Genomic DNA, 20,048 nt, shown 5'->3' on the forward strand with positions numbered 1-20,048 from the left:
GGAGATGAGTAGGGCATAGGGAAAGACATCAATGAACCATGGAGATTTCATTTGGATCTTGAAAATGGATAAACATTTGGCAGGAAAGTAGGTTGAGTGTACTCTAGGCAGAATGATGAGCAGATGCAAGCAATTTCCTGTATAATTTTCAGGAAACAAACAGTGGAGTGAGGGGTATATACAGGAGTCACGGAAGAGAGTAGATTATATGACCTTTCATAGAAACTCAGTTGTGAAACCGGGTGAGTTTCCTCCTCTGTTATGAGCACCAAACACGGTTTCACACATTGCCCAATATCCTCCTAGGGAACAAAATCATTCTGATTGAGAAGCACTGGTTTAGAGGAAAAGGGTTATGTTTTAAAAAGGAAAAAGTTCTGGTATCACAGTTTATCCTTCTTATTAGTAAGGCAGATAGGAATGATTCATGACATTATTTTTCTCTAACACATTTTTCTTTGTTATATGTGAAGAAAGGCTGTTACTTATCTCACAGGGTGACTTTGAAGATTAAATAAGATATTCTGAAGAGATGATATGTGTTAGGGGACTCAAAGAGGAACTGGCCCATGACAGTGCCTTGTACATGTGAGAAGGGCCAGCAGATTAAAGGGGAGACTCAACTGTGTCAATTGCTTTGCAGAGTACAGATAATCAGTTTAGTTTGAAACAGTTTTCGTTAGTTGAAAAATGTCCCAGAAAGATAGCTTTCAGCACCACCAGGATCATATTTTGTTCGCAACTCTGAGATGGGCTCTCACATTTTTAAAAATCTTTTTTTTTCTAAATAGGACCTAAATATTTTACAACCAGAAGTTAATTCAGAATACCCTCAAAGTGATAAGTAACTCATGGAAGTATAACATAAGTTGAGATTTTGGCCACTCATTACTTGGTTCTATTTGCCATCATTGTTTTTTTTTTTACTACTGTGTGTAGTTTATAATGCAGTATTTGGAAAAATAAGCTATATGTTAATATAATTATATAAGTCATTTACCAGGAAGATAGAGCTTTATTTTTTAAATGACTTTTTAAAATAGATCTATATCTGCTGGGTTTTCAAACTGAAAATGTCTTCAATCTTTTAAGACCAGAATCCATGATACTAGGCATTCTTAACTCCCTTTATCCTACAGAATGCTGCTTGCAAAATATGACTCCTTTTTCTGTTTAAAATAGTTAAATTGTATGCCATGCTTTTAGAATATTAACCACAATAATTTTTATATTGCAAAGGATTTGATAGAAGATTTAAAATCAGGTAGATTTCAAGAGCAGGACAACGATATAAAGCTTGTGCCACGAATCCACAAAGTTGCTATCTCGGAAAATAAGCAGCACTTAAATGGCAACCCATTCCGGCATTCTGGCCTGGAGAATTTCATGGACAGAGGAGCCTAGTGGGCTACAGTCCACGGGGTCACGGAGAGTCAGACACGACTGAGTGACTAACACATTTATTCTCTTAGTTCAATGGTCTCAAAGAAAATATAGACTTAATTTTTTCCCCAAAAGCTCAAAGAGTAATAAATTAAAGATACACCTATAAAGTAGTAGCCAATATCATAAATAAAAACAGTGTTAGGCAAACACATAATCTTATGCCAAAGGAGAAACTACCAAAATTTAAATCAATAAAATGCTCAACTTTTGTGAGACCCTAGTCAACAATTTTGCAACTATAGCTTCTACTTGATTTCATAAAACAGCATTTAAAATTTAGAGTTGATAGTGGTAAAGAACAAAAAACAAAATCAAGATCTCTGAGCACATTGAGGTTCAAAGGCCAATGGAATTCACCATATAAATTCATACTTCAATGGTTTTGTTTCAATCGTCTGTGAAACACAACCATAAATACAAATAAAAAGAAGCTGATGATAAATACACATAGTTCAGGATAGCTATATCTCCCTCCTCCATTCATGGTCTTCAAATATGAGTCCAACAGTCCCATAGTATGATAAATACTCTTTTTCCCTTCCATTCCTATCAGGTATGTAATTTCTCTTTTTACAGAATGAGTATTTTAATGTTAGGCAAATATATCTTTTCTCAACAAAATTTGGCTTTAGTTCCCAGTAAACCTAGAGTCAAGTCTGATGATTAGCGCAGCAGCTGTTGGTCTGCCTAATTGTGATTGATATTTATTTCTCTTGATTCTGCAGTTTTATTTATATTTGTTATTACTTAATTTTCTATTTCATTGATAATTATTCTGCCTTAATTTTCTATTTCATCATCTTTTAATAATTTATCTAAATTATTTTAATGTATAAAAAAGCAGAGTACAGACACATTAATCACAAACAAGTGAACAGTGGAGAATGAAAATGTTTAAAGGATGGCAAAAACCACTACAATATTGTAAAGTAGTTAGCCTCCAACTAATATAAATAAATGAAAAAAAAAAAGAAAATGTTTAAAGGAAAAAAACTAATAATATAAAAAAAGACAAGTTTGAACATTAAGTTGTCTAAGTTAAATATGGGGATGTTTCCAATTTCAGAATACTTATAATCAAAGTTATCATTGACCATATTATTAATATTCAGATAAAATAAAATAATTTAAGTATCTCTCCAATATGGGAATATAATTGAAGGATCTTAAATATATGAAATTACTTATCCTTGAGGAACAGTATGTTGTGATACTAAGAAAACAACTTAATTTCAAAGTGAAATTTCATATCTTTCTGAGAAAAATAATTTTATGTATGAAGGGCTAATATGATCATCACAACCATTTGGACCATCTACTCATTTTCTAAAATGCAAAAGTGAAGCAATGTAAAGCATATGGATTTTAACTGGGTTTGAGTTTTGCCAAGAAAAGTCAAAGATTGAACAGATAAGTAGATGGAGGCATAGGACTAATTCAAGCACTTCCTAGAGAGTTTACTTGGGCAGCATATTGCCTGATCAGACAACATCAGGCTCTGTTCAGTTGTAAGCGCAGCTGTTTCTGTACTAGACTAGTATTTACCAAGATACTGTAGTATTTTACTCTTAATGTCCCACACGCCCCTAGCAAAGTTTTTAAAGATGAGGTACCTGAAACAGGAGTCTTTAAACTAGAACATCCTCTTAGCATGGCAGTTAAAGAAGATTTTAAAGATGAAAACTTCAGTGAAGGAGAAAGGGAAGTGAACAGCCATGCCTTAATGGAATCAGGATGAGCTGCTCACCAAAATATTAGATTTTCTGGCCCTTTGACTTTGTCCAAATCCTTTACAAATGATGCCCATCTCTCTCTGCTTCCACAGAGCATACCAGATATAATATCAGCTCTGATGAATTACCATTTTTATTGGTCATTATTTTATATATCTAGTTCACTGGCTAAGTCAGTTCCTAGCTTCAGTACAATTTCATCTGCTTGTATCTAAAATTAAAACACATTTGCATTATTCATCATTCATTGCACAAACATTTACTAAAGTCTAATATGGTTCAAGCATGCAGGATCCTGGAAGAATATGTCTTTTGTTCCAAAATGTTCATTCTCAAAAGTCAACACAAAGTGCTAGAGGAATGATAGGAATAAGAAAAAGTCTAATATAATAGCAAATATCTATGACAAACATGCATATTTTTGAAGCTATTTGATATATACATATAACATAATACATATCTTCACAATCAATTCAGCATCCCTATTGTTCCTGCCCTAAAATAAATATAGGATACATTTACCTTTTACTTTAGATTTTTAAAAATGAATCCTAATTAGTTTAGGGAACTTCTCTGATTAAAGTGAATTAATGGCAAGTGAAAAATAATAGTAGAAATACAATGTGAGCTATGCTTAACCCAGGGTTCATTTCAAACACATTAATTTCCTCCTCAATAGCTGTTTCATGTGGTGACAATAAGACAGACCCTCTGTCCAAATCCCAGGCACTCAGTGATACAAAGAATTTAGAAAAATGGATTTATCTTACTGGAAAAGATTTCCATGTCCTAATGTAAAACCTTAAAACATAATGGTCATCACTGCCCGAATCCTTTCAAGTGATTTCTAAAATGGCATGAAAAGAATCTGTGGCCTTATTATAAACCTATTCACCACAAAGAAAAATTATACACATGGCCAGTTCATCTTGATTTCCAAAGGAAAAACAAAGGCATCTCATTAACAAGCACTATCCTGTATTTGGGGCTTCCCTGATGGCTCAGACAGTAAAGAACCTCCCTGTGATGCAGGAGACCTGGGTCAGGAAGATCCCCTGGAGAAGGGAATGGTTACCCACTCCAGTATTCTTGCCTGAAGAATTCTGTGGACAGAGGAATTTAACTCTAGGGATGCTTAGTGAGTATGTGCTTGTGCCTCTCTCTGTATTTTGTTTTCCACTTTTCCTCCAAAATAAACATTTAGGAAAGAAGTGAAATGTCAATTGTTTCTTTAGATGTAAGGCAGCTCTGCCCAGGCATATATTATTTGGGTAAGCTAGGACCGTAAGGGAAAGCGGATAACTGTGTCTCAGGCATTAATTCAACACCTCAGGCTACAACATCTTTATTGGTCTCTGTTACTTGAATGCCATAGGCACATTTTTGTCTTAACACAAGTCCTTGAACTTTTTATAATGTCAGTAGTGAAGCATTGATGGTTTTATATTGAAGAAAATAATTGTCACCTGTATGAAATAAAACTTGATTACCGTGTGCACAAGAGGCACGAACATGGACACAAGTTCCACTCAGCTTCAGAGCAGTGTGTATTTACTGATTTACTTTTAAACTCAGAATAAAATAACATCACAATATGTCAGAAGATGTCTTTTATGAAAATCTTCTGTGCCACCTCATCTTCTTCCCTTGCAATGGGAAGCATATCATCTCCAGTTACGGGGTGGGTGGAGTCTAAAGGAAAGACTCCAGGAACTACCTCTATGGCCCACACCACCACTACAGTCATTCTGAAAAAGAAAAGTCTCCACTGCAGCTCAAATAAATAACTGGATTCATGTTATTTTTTGGTGACAAGGAGGAACTGTGTGTCAGAGCAGCAAGAGAGATGATTCCATGTATAACTACTAACCCTGACAAATACACATCCCTAGTTCAGTTAGTCCACCTAAAAATTTACTAGCATCAACTTACTTTGCTGGGTGGATCATGCAACTAGGAAGAAGTGACATTTAATAAACACTGGTGGCTGTGCGCTAGCATTAATCTTATAATAATGTCACTGCCAGGCTATAAACCCCCTTTGCTCTTGGCAGCAGTGGGACATCAGGGCACTGATTGGGTGGCAATCTGTAAAAGTCAGGGATGCTTTTGGCCCCTGGGTCACTGCCTGTAGGGGCAGGCAGGCAGAAGATACTGTCAGATTAGGCAACAGGCCTCATGTGGGCCGCCCGCATTTGCTTCTGATATTTAATTCTCCAATGACTTAATCCTAACAAAGCTTCAATTCAGATTCTTCATTTAACCAAGGTATCAAACATTCTCATCAGCTGTTATCATTATTGTTATTACTATTGAAGAGGTTTAAGCATACATTAACTAGGTATGTCTCGATTCTGAAACAGTGACTCTGGCTGTTGGGCAGGGATGGAACTGAACAAAGATGAGAACAGAAAGGAGAAGGTGATTTAGCGATGATGGAAGAACACTGTTAAGACCAGAAAGTGGTGAGTATGACTTGGACTCGGGGCATGGCCATTGCCATATAGGGACAGAGGAAAATGTTAGGGCAGTGGTTCTAAACCTTGGTTGCATATCAGAACCATCTGAAGAACTTTCTACGGACTCAGAACTATTGGCTTAATTTTCTAGGTACAGCCTAAGCACCCAGGAAATTGTCTTTTCACAGTGAGGGCTGAGAACCACTGGGTGGTCACAGCAAGGCTTTGGAGGACTTGATGGGTTAGCTGTGGAGAGGTTAAGATGAGGGAGGTAATTTGTATGACAACTAGAATTTGGGTACAAGCAACTGATTTAATTCATTTCCAGAGAAAGAATATGGGGAGCCCAGATTTTTATGTGAACACTTCTGATTTTTGATTTGGCATTTTTTAAACACATGTATTGACATATTAATTTTGTGTTAAATCAAAAAAAAAAAAAAAAAAACCAAACAAACCAACAACCCCTATAAAATAAACAACCTAAGGGAGCTGGAAAATGCAGGTGACTAGCTGCAACTTCTGCCTTAAATCAAGAAGGTTAAACTTTAATTATAGATTTAAGACTTTCAGATAATGTAGAAGATAAATTCTCTGGAGACTCAGGGAAACACATCAATTAATTACTTGAGACCTTATTAAGAATAAAGATGACCAAGAGTATTTGGCATATTGTAATTGTGAATTCCCTTTCTCCCTCCTTACCTCTCTTCCTACCTCCTTCCCTCTCTCTCCCTCCCTCTTCCTAAGGAAGCAACATATTTTTTTCCCAAGGTCATGGGTTAAGGAGTACAGCATAACATTTTTTCCCCCAAGGTCATAGGTTATATCTGATTAAGTCTCCAGGCTATGCTACTTCCCAAGTGTGGTTTTCAGCAGACATTTTGGGAAGGAGGATTGGGCAGGGCAGCTTTATTTTTGAAAATACAATTTATATAGACTGGACACTTTTCTAAATACATACAAAAATTTCAAAAAGTCTACAATATTTTCAAAAATATTTTGGAAAATTGAATACAACAAAGCAATGAAACTTATAATCAAGTATCTCTTAGAGTTAACATACTAGTACCCCACAACCCCCCCAACACACACACACACACAGAGCACTCATCAAAGTAGTCAGAACTGAATTAAATCAGGAGCTACACAGCTTGTATCTCATAAGAATCTAATTTCAGAATATCCTCTTCAAGATAACTTATAAAACAATAACACCTTCAAATACTGTATTTTTTGCCTTTATGTCATATTTGTGTCATTTTACACCACGGGAATACTGGTCACAAAAACTAAGAGCATCAAATAATCATTAATTAAATCCCATGTGCAGTCATTTAGTTCAAAATTTGGTACTTAGGTTTGTCTAAGACTGGACTAAGTTTGGAAAAAAAAGTTACATCTTTCTGTTAGACTCTAGACTTTTGGATACTATATTTATAAACATACCAGGGGATCTGTCATATTTCATATACTTTAGTTCCAGAGAGTTATATATTAAATTCCATTATTTTCAGAGCCATATGAGCATGGAATTTCCATCCTCTACTGGCATGAATGTATTCTTAATTTGTATCAATCACACAACAAAGGAAATGAAGGGTGTTGGGGAGTCTCGTAGGTCGTATTATCAACACATGCTCTAAGCAGAAAAGACAAAGATCATCTCTAATACATGAAGTTTACTCTTCAGAACAAATTCCATCCTTAATCAACAATAAGAAAAGCATAAATGGATATAACATCCATGGGTATTCAAAGGATGAGAAAGCAAACACTGGGAGTCTTACATACCTGCTCCAGGTAGGATCCTCAAACCAACCCACTGTATCAACGACTGCGCTGTGTGCTGGACTTTCCTCGTAGAAAGAAACCAGACGCCATGTCACCACGAAAGCTGAAAACCAGAAAAAGGAGGAGTAAACAAATCTAAAACAAGATAAAAGAAGCAGGAAACTTGGGACCACTGAATTGTGAGACGGCATTTTAATGAAATGATAGGTTCCATAAATGCGGATTTATTCCAGTGTCTCCCCAAATGAATTTCATCAAGACACCTTTTCATCCCACAATAGCTGTTAGCATCCTGCCACAGGAGTGATCCACAGCAGTTACTAGGGAAACGACTTGTGTAACGTACTTCTCCACAAGTGACACTTCTCACAGACTGTCATATGGTCACATGTTCTCAGTTTGAAACTTTCAATAACTAGGAGTACTTTATAAGCTTCCCTACTAAAATATGCACATAAGGCGCATATGTTTGCATCACATACAGAAAGTTTGAGTGTTGTTTCTTTCACAAGTTTCATAGCAAATGAGCGAAGAATCATGAACCTGACTAGTACAATTTCTTTCATGGTGGTGAGTATCTGACATTCACTCATCATTCTGATCAATATTTACTGAGTAAATAACAAGAACCAGATAGTGGGTTGAGAAAATGAATAAGATTTGGTCCTGCCCTTAAAAACCCAAGTCCACTCGAGTAGGAAAGGCCACACTTGGACCCACAGCAACCCTGAGGAAGAAGTCATGTGTTCACAGGACAGGACCCATGGGTGAGACAGAAAGCAGAGGGTCTTTAAGCTAAGCCTTGAATGGTGAGTAGGAGAAGATCAGACCGACAAAGGGAGATGGAGGCGAGATGCAGGGAGAAGGGCATTATTCAGGCAGCATGTTCAAACACAGGAAGCTGTGAGGGAGAATGGCATATTCTGAAAGCTGGCTTGTATCGGGTCTACAATAACGTGAGGGAATAGAACATGAACAAAGGAAATGGTAGAACATCCTTTTACAGATTTAAATAACCATAAATCAGCCCAACAGTACAAACACAAGCACCCACCCAAATAACTGTATACAATTTGAAACTATTCCCTAACTCCTGTACACATGTCATCTCATCCTGGACTCAAAAGGTTGAGGGGCCCACCCAAGACCAGAAAGTGATTTGTATAAATAAGTTCACTTTTTTAGATTCTGAATGTAAGTGATATCATGTGATATTTGTCTTTCTCTGTCTGACTTACTTTACTTAATATGACAATTTCTGGGTCCACCCATTGCTGCAAATGGCACTATTTCATTCTTTTTAATGACTCAGTAATACTGTTGATGTTACTGTTGGCGTTACAGAAACTAAGTCGTTTCTGACTCTTTTGTGACCCCATGGACTGTAACCTGTCAGGCTTTTCTGTCCATGAGATTTCCCAGGCAAGAATATTTGAGAGGGTTGCCATTTCCTTCTCCAGGGGATCTTCCCGACCCAGGGATCAAACTTGCCTCTCCTGCACTAGCAGGCAGGTTCTTCACCATTGAACCATCAGGAAAGCCCATGACTAATACACTTCTTTACAAAACAGAAATAAGACTCATAGATATAGGCAACAAACTTATGGTTACCAAAAAGGAATAAGGGGGAGGGATAAATTGGGAATTGCAATTAACAGATATAAACTACTATATAAATTAGATAAACAAGGACCTACTGTGTAGCACAGGAAACTTTACTCAATACTGCATAATAACCTATAATGGAAAAGAATCTGAAAAATTTCATATATATATATGTTATATATATATAGTGTGTGTATACACATATATATGTAATTAAAACATAATCACTGCTGTTCACTGAATCATTGCAAATCAACTATATTCAACACAAAATGTTAATAAAAGAAACTAAAAGAAAACTTCATATAATTGGGGAAAAAACTGATTCATGTGGACAAGTTTAGTCCCCACTCTGTGCAGGGAGAGGGGTGTGTGTAGCATGTGGAATGACATCCTATTTCATGACATGTTTTCCTGATTGCTCCAGGCAATTGCTCCAGTTCGGGCTCTAGGCACAACCAAAGTGTTGCCATCATCACCTTTTCTGTTTCCAGTTTTAGGAAAGCAAGCATGGGGTAGAAAGATTAGGATTAGTTCATGTGTTTTCATCCCCTGGGTTTTGATGTGTTTAAATAAAGACTTCTTGGTGCAGCCACACTGAAGGCAAGACTGGCAACTGTGTACCATCCAGCAACTGTGGAGAAGCTGGAGGTTGTCTACATTCAGCTCTGATCCTCAGATGCCCTCTGTGTTTGTAACTGTTACATATGAGCCTCACTCAGGCCTCCTGGTTTTTGCTTTTGACTTCATCAGCACTTTAATAACTTTGCTGATGTAGTGAGTGGATAAAAGGGCTTTGCACTGTGGTCAGAGGTTGGATTAGTGCATTTATTCAGAGAGGAAAAGAGGCCAGCGCTCATTTGTAACATATGAAAATGGGGAGAGCCAGCACAGAGATAGGGGAAATGCAGGTTTAGTAATATAAAAATGGAGAAATCTTGTCTATGACACATACTTATGTAATGAAAAAATCTAAAGAGGGCCTGTGATGTTCTCCAAGGAACAAGAAATATAGCTGCTGAGGTTGGAAAGACTGGAGAGAAATTTTTTCTTTCCTCTTCCTCCTCCTCCTCCCACTTTTCCTCTTCTAAACTCCTAAAGTGAAACTGCTTAGAATACATCTTATTCAGTTCAATCTCTCATCATGAAAGTGAGACTGGAAAATCTTGTGGTAGCCCCCAAATCTCCTTGACCTCATGAAATAGGATATAAGCTTTTATTTTCAATGCTTTTCCAATTGAGAAACTGTATGCCTGTTATAGGCTTCCTGAGCCCTTATAACATATTAGGAATTATTTTAGCTTTAAAGAAGCATGGTTGCTTAAAAAGGCAGCTTCTGCTACAGAGGCTTTCAAGATAGAAACCAATTCCAGGCAACAGATGAGCAATAATGCCTAGAAAAGAGACAGACATTAGATATAAGACAGACAAAATCCAACTGACAGTACCATCCAGATATGCAACTTGCAGCAATGCTCTTGTGTTGCAGTTGCTTGACAAACCACACTTGTTACCATAGAAGTAAGTTTGTTCTTGGGTACTGGCAGCAGAGAGCAGATGAAACAGAAACATTACCCGAAACCAAAACAAAGAAGGAAATAAACAAATCAAAATACCTCTGAGCAACCTAAAGGAAGAAAACTTGGACAAGTCATACAAAGAGAAATTGAACTATTCACAAAATTCTAAAATGAGCAATTTACGGAACAATTTTATTCTGAGTATATTTCCCACTTGTTTGTATGGACACAGGAAATTCAAGGGGTGTGATAGATTTGGCCTCTGTGATTTGTGGTATAATTCAGCGCTTGCTGGCATGGTAGAGATTGGTTCTCTGCAGAAACCTGACAACTAGCTCCTATAAACTCTGGAATGAGAAATAGGGTTCTATGAAAATTTGTACAAAAAGAACTTGAATGTTTAATCCATTGAAGAAGGAGTCAGGAGCAGGAGGGTTGATGGACTAAATGAGGGAGCCACAGACAGAGGGAAGGAGAATTAATAATTTCCTTTGTGGCGTGCACACACGAGGCATTGATGAATTCCTCTAATCATTTCAACAGCTTTATGAAGAAAATATCAGTCACTAGTTTACAAATAGAGAAATTATATTTTTTTTGATAGGATAACTCACTTAACACACAACAAGAAGTGGTCTTCTTATTGCATTAACTAGATTGCATTAACTACAATTATAAATAATAAAATGAAGCTGAGATAATTGGGAAAACAATTGATAGACTCACATATTTCAGTTGTATTATACATACGTACAGCCCACTGAATCACTGCCTCACTCATACCTATATTTAGAGTCCTTAAATATATTAATATCTTTGGACCTTGTTATCCACTCACAAATTATCCCAAACAAACAATTCAAAATAAGGAAAATGTCATTGCAGCATTATTCATAATAGTGAATAATAGAAACTATTTGTGTATCCTACAGCAGGGCATCTAAGAAAATATGGGCATATTAACTCCAGAGTATATTAAGTTGCCATTAAAGTAATAATTAAGTCACAATACAAAGAAAGTGGTATATAAAATTGTATGTTCTGATTATAAATAGGTACAAAATATATATGTGAATAAATACTACCCACAGGACCAGGATAAAGAAAATTGTGGTATGAGGGTAGAGTAGTTATGAATGCATTAAAAAATCTTAACCCTGTTCTCATAATATATTTTAAAGCTTTACTCTTTTGAAATACCCCCTCAATAGAAATACAGACTCACAAACATGATATATTTAGAATATGTATTTAAAAGGTAACATGGTTTCCAGCACACACAATATTATTTTGTTATACTGTTAACTATTTGATAGTGGAGGAAAGAGTTTGGAGATGGAGATATACTTAGGGTGATGCTGAGATAAAATACATATATATTTTAACAGAAGGTGGAATTCAGTTTCTTATAATGACAGTCCGTGGAAAAATTAGGTAAGATTACAAAAACAAGAAGACTTGTTAACATGATCATTAATATATGTGATTTTAAACAGATCTATGATCAATAGTCTTTTCCCCTTCTTGTACCATAGCTTTCACCTTCTTACATCCCCTCCATCCCATTTCCTAAAAGAAAAAAAAAAAAGCTAAGGAAAATCGGCTAGCTGCAGAAATCTCCCATTTCGTCATTTTCTTCATTAAGACATCACCCACAAGATCTCCTCCACCCCTGAGAAGCCATTTAGTCTTAGCAGGGCAGGGAGAAAGTACTTTTGAAGAAGCAAAAGCTAGTTTTTGCTTGCTGATCTCTATCTAAGAATACAGGTGAGCTAGCAAGTGTTCATCATTTGTCTCAGATGGTATCATATTCATCTCTCTCTAGTCTTGGTCTCACTCCTGGCTTTAGACAGTAAATATCTAGCATTTGCTGCTCCAAAACATCTCCTACCCTCTAAAAGTAAGATAAAGGGGTAAAAGCTCCAGTGGCTTTTAGCTGGCTCCGGAGCTCTTAGAAAGCAAACAAACTTACTACCTTCCACATCTGTAAATCTCACAAATCATTAGAAATTCACAAACCACATTCCTTGCCCCTCCCTCGGCAGTTGTTTATACATTTGAATATAAAGAGAAATGCAAAATTCAACGTAATTCAAGTACTGTTCAATCTCTTTTGGATAAGCCAGCCTTTCTGTTAGCCTTCCTTGCCTACTCTTTCTTTCAACATGGGCGTGCGCGCACACGCACGCACACACACACACACACACACACATGTGGCTTCAATAAATGCAGAAGAGAAGAAACAGTTTGCATTTCCAAACATGACTTTGTCTATTTCCTGTGACTTGTGGGATAGATCTCCTTATTTATCTGGGTGCTCCTAACCCTGCTGACATAGTAAAGTTTACCACCGGCATGCATGCCATCTGTTATTTCTTGACTAATTCAAGTTGGGTAGACGTTTCTGTTTAACTCGACCTCATCTTATCTCTTGCTGACAGTGTACCCTTCTCAGAGCTCTGGCCATGATGCACCTGCAGCCTTGGGGTGCTGCAGCCCTCAGATCAGAACCATCTTCTCCTATGGGATGGCACCACAGCCCCAGTGACACATTCTCCAGCCCTTTCAGGGTCCTATCCATGCCACACTAGAATTTAAGTTCCGAGGCTTTCCTCCGATTGACCTTGTTACACTGCTAAGTTCACTATGATGCTGGCAAAGGGCTGCATATGAATTAGCTGCCTGTCTTAGACACACCTCCTTCTCACGAATACAAACCTCTTTCTCCGGACCCGAAACTCCAAGAGAGAAAGTTGGGAGGCACCTATTAGACGGCGTCACTTTCCTTTCACAGCCATTCTTATTTTGCAGAATTCCTTGGACTCAGCAAGGGGTCAATCTTCCTTTTCTTTCTTGGTGTCATAATCTCAATATCAGAGAGTGAGCCTACATGTAATAAGTTGAAGGGTTTCCCCCCTATACAATAGGACTTCAGTTTTTGAGGCTGACTCTTGATAATCTAATCTTTATCAATCTATCCTTGATAAATCTAGAGGATGCTTTCTCAAATAGTAATTGGGATCTCCTCTCATAACCATGACAAAATACAAGGATGGAGTAAAACTTACAACCTAGCACTCTCCTATTTCCCCCCAAACCCTAGAACACTACAAAAAACAAATGAAGTAATTATTTTGAGGGACTGGTATAGGTAGCACGGGGCTGTGATGACAGAGAAAGGAAACCAATAAGAGAAGAAAAACTTATATCTGGGTTCCTTGTTTGGAAGAGGTTTCTGGAAAGTGGGCACAGGAAAGGGAAAGTCAAACTCAGCTTGATTGCCTCATTGAACTGAGGAAGTGGTGATCAGTGAGGATTCCAGGAATACTGTGAAGAAGATGCTCAACAACATTAGTTACTAGGAAATTAAAACCACAATAAGAGGCCACAATACCACTAAAACAACTGATTACAGAATGTTGGCAAGGAGGTGCAGCAACTATAGCGTTCTTACGCTGCTGGTGGGAATATAAAATGATACAACCTCTTTGGAAGACAGTTTCACAGCTTATTATGTAGGTAAACATATGCTTAATATGCAGCTGAGCAATTTTACTCCTAGCTGTTTACCCAAGAGAGATAAAAATATATGTCTACACAGAAACTTATACATCAATGTTCACAGCAACTTCATTCGTAATTGCCTCAAACTGGAAAAAAATGTCCAAACTGGAAAAAAAATATAGAAAGCAAAACCTTGATATTGTCATACAATGGAATTAAAAAATGCAGGAGAAAGGGAAGAATCACTGAAACCATTACAACACCATGTAAAAATATTATGCTGAACAAAAGAAGCCAGACACAAAAGTGAATATTGAAGGATTTCATTACTATAAAACTCTAGGAAAAAAAATCAAAGGGTCAGAAAGCAGAACAGTATTAGCCTGGGATTGGGGTAGGGCAAGGGGGTGTCAGCTGACTAGGAAGGGCAATAGGCTAACTTTGTGTGGTGAAGGAAATGTACCAGGACTTGGTTAAGTGGTAATAACATGGCAGATAAATTTGTTTAACCTCATCCAAGCATGTCGTTAAAGTGAGTGCTTGTTATTGTATATATATTATATCTCAATATAATATTGAGATTAAAATTAAATTTTACTTGGTGGCTTATTCTTTTATAATATCAGAACTGATCTCTTAAAAATATTTTGTCATTTAAAAAATTTTTAAAATACTAATTTAGGTACATTAGGGAATGTGCAGATCTTGCATTTGTTTTAAAATAATCCACTGTTGGGACTTTTCCAGTGGTCCAGTGGCTAAGACACTCCCAATGCAGGGGCCACAGGTTTGATCCCTGGTCAGGGAACAAAGATCCCACATGCAGCATGTAAGAGTTTGCGTGTTGCAACTAAGACCTGGCTCAGCCAAATAAATTAGTTTAAAAACAAATCCAGTGTCTGTGGGAAAAGGGTGTCCTAGAAAGTAATACGCTGCCCATGCACTACTAATTCCTGAAGGCAGGTGGTGAGCACAGGGGTTGATTATGCTTTTCTACTTTTGAATATGTCTGTAATTTTTTAATTTAAAATGTTTTAAACATCTAGTGGATTGCATTTATTTAAGACATTATTAACCTATTAGTTAGCATTAGATGTCTACTTTACTTACTCTCCACATCCTTATCCCCTGATTATGCGTAAAGTCTTTCTGTGTCTTTTTTACACTTTTCATGTTGTCCTTTACTTTTCTCCTTTCATCTCTTAGGCAACAATAACTTTCATAGAATCAGCCTGCATGACACATTTAAGTCAAGACCTGAGTAATTTGAGAGAAAATTAGTTAAACTTCTGAGTCTGGTCCTTTACATTCAACGATCATGAATTTCAGTAAGCCTGGCCTGCAGAAGAAAGGCCCCTTCGGGAACAAACAAAACAGCCAGGTATGGAGAAATATCATTTTGTTAAGAAGTCTGCTTAACAGGATGATTGAAACAAATGGAACAAAGAAACCAAGTCAACACAGTGAACACAAAGGGACAGTTCGAAACATTTAAAAGGGAAAGGAAACTGGACTTAATTATTTTCATCCTACCTTTTTTTCCCTTTTAAGACATTCGGATTCTTACTAACTTCAGGGAAAGCTGGTTCCAGGCTCCTAGTCACAGGAGTGGGATTCTGGTCCACAGGAGCTGAGCCTGGTTCTGGCTAACACAGAGTGTGCACAGGCTCCATGCTGACATTATTTTTATAGATTTTATGGATCATTTTATAGATTTTCCAGTGAGAATGAAGCCCAAGATGAAGTCAGTCAAAGTGGAAATTGATTAAGAATGTAGATGGCAGTGTTCAACTATGTAGGCAAGACTGGCCTTTAGAGAAATTAGTGTCCCCTTCAGTTTCTTAGTGATGTATTAAACGGAATACAGTGCTTCCCCCCGTTCCTATTATGTCTAGAACTACCCGTTCTTTCTATGAATAAGACCCCAAACTGATTTTCTAATGAGCAAGAGTGGGCAAAAAACATGTATTAATTACCAGCAAAGAACATAAGCTCTGCAATCACACTCTGATGGGATAAACTAGAACTTTGTTCTCCAGAACCCAGCCCATTATGGACAAACTGAGAATTGTTCTTAATGTTAAACTGGAACAATAACGGATCAGGATATTTAAGAGTACATGCTGTACAGGGTCGACACATAATCCTATTATTGTAGAACTCTCATTTTCCTTTAGACACATTCTTTTTTCAAATATATCTTCTTGGGGACTTTTCTGATGGTCCAGTGTTTAGGACCCTGTGCTTCCAATGCAAAGGGTGTGGGTTCAGTCCTGGGTTGGGGAACTAAGATCCCACATGCTGAGTGACATGATCAAAAAGTAAAAATTAAAAAAAAAAAAAAGTATATCTTCTTATAAAATGTTTCTCCTTAGGAATTAAAGAATAAAATTTTTAAAGAGTCTGACTAAAAAAAAAATAATAAGAGTCTGACTACAGAGAAAGGGACTACAGAATTTTTCTGACTACAGAAAAATTCCTAGGATAGAAACACATTACACTCGTTTCCTTACCAAGATGCTTTATATTTAATTATTCCAAAGGAAATAATAGGTAAAGAGCATGATACATACACTAGTGTGTTTCTGGGATGTGGAGAAATGTAATTATCTTCCTTGCTTTTGGGAAGTTTATGTTATCATTTAGGCAAAAAGATAATCATGTTGTAAGTAAAATGATACAAAGTTTTTTTATATATGTATGTATACTATATACATAGTGTGAATCTGTCTGTCTGTCTATCTATCCAGCCATCCATCCATCCATACATCCATCCACCCATCTATTTATGTAATGTGGTGCTCAAGTTCTTGGCAGTGAGGACCACAGTGCTGTGGGAAATGCATACATTTACAAAGGATAAATTGAGAAAGAAGGAAATGGTTTGTGAGAGCTAAGCCAGATCTCAAAATATGAATACAATTCATAAAGTAACAGGAGGTACGTGTTTCTGGGGTGGGGGACAATAAAAACAAAGGTTAAGAATCGAGATGATCTACTGTGGGACCAAGCAAGAAAAACACTGGGCTAAGTCAGAGGAAATTAGGTTGGAGCGTGACTTGGGAAAGCCTTGAATGCTGGTCCTCAGGAGCTTACACTTTATCCTGAGAGCAAGGCAGCCTCTGAAATATTCTGAATAGAAGGTGGACATGATAGAGATGGTTTTTACATAAAGGAGATATAGAAGCGATGTTGACTAGACAAAGGGCAAAAAACTAAAGAAGCAGAGGCTAAATCAAATTTTAAAAGTGTATTGACCTTAGGATTTCCCTGGTGGTCCAGCAGTTAAGACTCTGTGCTCCCAGTGCATGGGGCACTGGTTCCATCCCTGATTGGGGAACTAAGATCCTTCATGTCATATGGTGTGGTAAAAAGCAAATAAATAAAATAAGCAGATATTTTAAAACAAAACAAAACAAAAAACAGTATACTGACCTTAAGTGATGAATAAGGAACATGTCTAAGTGGTAGCAAACTCTTAATAAGATTAAATGCTTCCATGGGGAAGATCCAGAGGAATCGGGTGGAGAGGGAGGTGGGATGGGAGACCGGGATGGGGAATTCGTGTAACTCTATGGCTGATTCATATCAATGTATGACAAAACCCACTGAAAAATAAAAATTAAAAAAAAAAAAAAAAAAAAAAAAAGATTAAATGCTTACAGTCTACATACATTGGTGAGTTTGGAAGCAAGTCAACATGAAACATTGACTGCATATGGCTTTAAGTTGTCTGAGAAAGGCTTATCACAGGGTTGCAAAGCTACAAGCATCAGAGCAGGATGAGTTTGGTGTCCACCAGGCCCTGGAAGACACTGAAAGAGGACACAGAGGAAGTTCATTGATACTAGATCCTGTGGAGTGGGGTCAGGGTTTGACAGGAAGGCACTGAAGACAAGTGGATTCAGGCAAAGAGAAATACAGGAAAACGTTAGGAGGCCAGCAGTGGAGAACACATCAGGGGACTCCGCATGTGCCTGTCCCTGCCTTTATAGAAGGTGGCACGTGCAGAAGGAGAGAATGACAGAATGTTTCCTTGAAAAAATTACTTCTACCCTTTTGGCTTCAGTTTCTTCATGGGACTGTTGGGGAGCTGCTGCCAGAAAATGCCCGCCTTAGCCAGGAAAGACAATAACCACTTGCCTGAGTTGCCTCACAACAGGAGGTCTCGATAAAAAAACTACAGTGCTGCCAATGAAAAATAACTGGGAGAATGTGAGACTGGCTGAGAGGAGGGAGGACATGCCAGCCCATAATATGTCTGCCAGTTTCCCAGAAGCCCTCATGCTGGAATCCATCTTGGCTGACAGATGTCTGCGCCACCAGGAAGTACTCCAGTCAGACTAACTATGAGACAAGCGAGATGATTGGCTAGAGACAACCTGGAAACTCACCCCGTTACCGGAAAACCTGAGACTGTGAACAGAGCGGTTCTCCTGAGTCGCCTTATCCTCCTGCTCTCTACCCAGGTATCCCTTTCCAATAAAGTCTCTTGCTTTGTCAGCAAGTGTGTCTCCTTGGACAGGTTACTTCTGAGTGATAGAGGCAAGCTTGCTCTTGTGCTGTGGAAGAAGTCCCCCTTCCTGCAATAGAACTTTATATTTTTATAGTTAAAATTACACTGAAGACCTGTCCCAAAGTTGAATGATAATCACTCTGTAACTGAGAGCATTGAAATAGAGAAATTGTGGGAAGCAGTTACCGTGGGAACCATGAGGAAAGGTCTTGACAGCACTTGACTGCAAAGTACCCAGCACAGACCCACAGACAGGATGCTCAGGGGAGGGTGGAATGTGAGGGACACGTGCTGAGGAAAATGTGTCACCAGACTTCTAGCCATAGGTGCAAGACCTTGAGCTTTTTGATTGCAGTATAAGTGCCTGGAGTCAAGCTTTTGATTGCCAAGGCATCTATTTCAAAGACACTCATCTCAGTAAATATTGCCAGGAGACTTCCCTGGTGGTCCAGTGGCTGAGACTCCATGCTCCCAACACAGGGGGCCTGGGTTTCATCCCCGGTCAGGGAACTAGATCACATATGCTGCAACTAAGACTTGGCAGAATCAAATAAATATATAATATTTAAATATATATATACATTGCCAGCTGTGTGCTTGCTAAGTCACTTCAGTGGTGTTAGAGTCTTTGCGACCTATGGGTTCTAGCCCTCCAGGCTCCTCTATCCACAGGACTCTCCAGGTAAGAATACTGGAGTAGGTTGTCATGCCCTTCCCCTCCCTCCAGGAGATCTTCCTCACTCAGAGATTGAACCCGAGTGTCTTATGTCTCCTGCATTGGTGGAGGGGGGGGGGGGGTTCTTTACCATTAGTGTCACCTTGGAAGCCTGTAGCTGTGTGACATAGCTCCTGAAAGAGCAACTAGATACTTTCCCACGTTCCCACTCATGAAGGTTCCCTCCTAGAAAGCACTGGGTGATGTAGATAACTGCTTTTCTTTTCCCCATCCTGCATCTGAATTCTGGCTTTTATGCTTTAAATTTGCTAATAAAGAATAAACTTGTGAAACCCTAATCACCCCCACCCCACTTGGACCCCATAAGGACAGAGTCTCAGGTCCATACTTTTTTTCCCTCTATCTACCCTTGACCTCTGATGTCTGGTTCTCGGGAGTGCCATGTGCCCGCCCGGACCTGTAAGTAATAAATCTTATTCTTCAAAGTTTCCTGATGGTTTTTGCTAAGATGTATCTTGTGATCTTAACAGGAGCCACATGGGCTGGTCAAGCCACAACTCTGGGTCCAGTTGGGGTAATGTCTGTGGGGGCTCAATACAAGTTCAGACATTCTTAGCCTATCAATTCACTATCAATCACTATAAGACAGCTGAGACCAAACAAGACAAATCCCCAGCAGAATGGACGGAAAAGTAAAAGGTGATTATTCTCATACTTTTATATGGTCAAGGAATCAAGAGAATAGTACTTTCTTTGAGATAAAAAGGGAAAGGTATGTGTATATTTCAGGAAATA

General features: G+C 38.0%; 1 protein-coding gene across 2 annotated transcripts in view; it reads right to left on the reverse strand.

The window, feature by feature from the left end:
• CHRM3 (cholinergic receptor muscarinic 3) overlaps positions 1-20,048 on the reverse strand; it is a 556,385-nt gene that overhangs the window by 251,796 nt on the left and 284,541 nt on the right. For both annotated transcript variants that reach the window (XM_065922229.1, XM_065922230.1), the window contains one exon: positions 7,433-7,535. The gene's annotated coding sequence lies outside the window, so the exon portion shown is untranslated. The remainder of the gene's footprint in view (positions 1-7,432; positions 7,536-20,048) is intronic.

This window comes from Muntiacus reevesi, chromosome 2 (assembly GCF_963930625.1).
Source record: "Muntiacus reevesi chromosome 2, mMunRee1.1, whole genome shotgun sequence".
In the NCBI taxonomy this organism is placed as follows: Eukaryota; Metazoa; Chordata; class Mammalia; order Artiodactyla; family Cervidae; genus Muntiacus; species Muntiacus reevesi.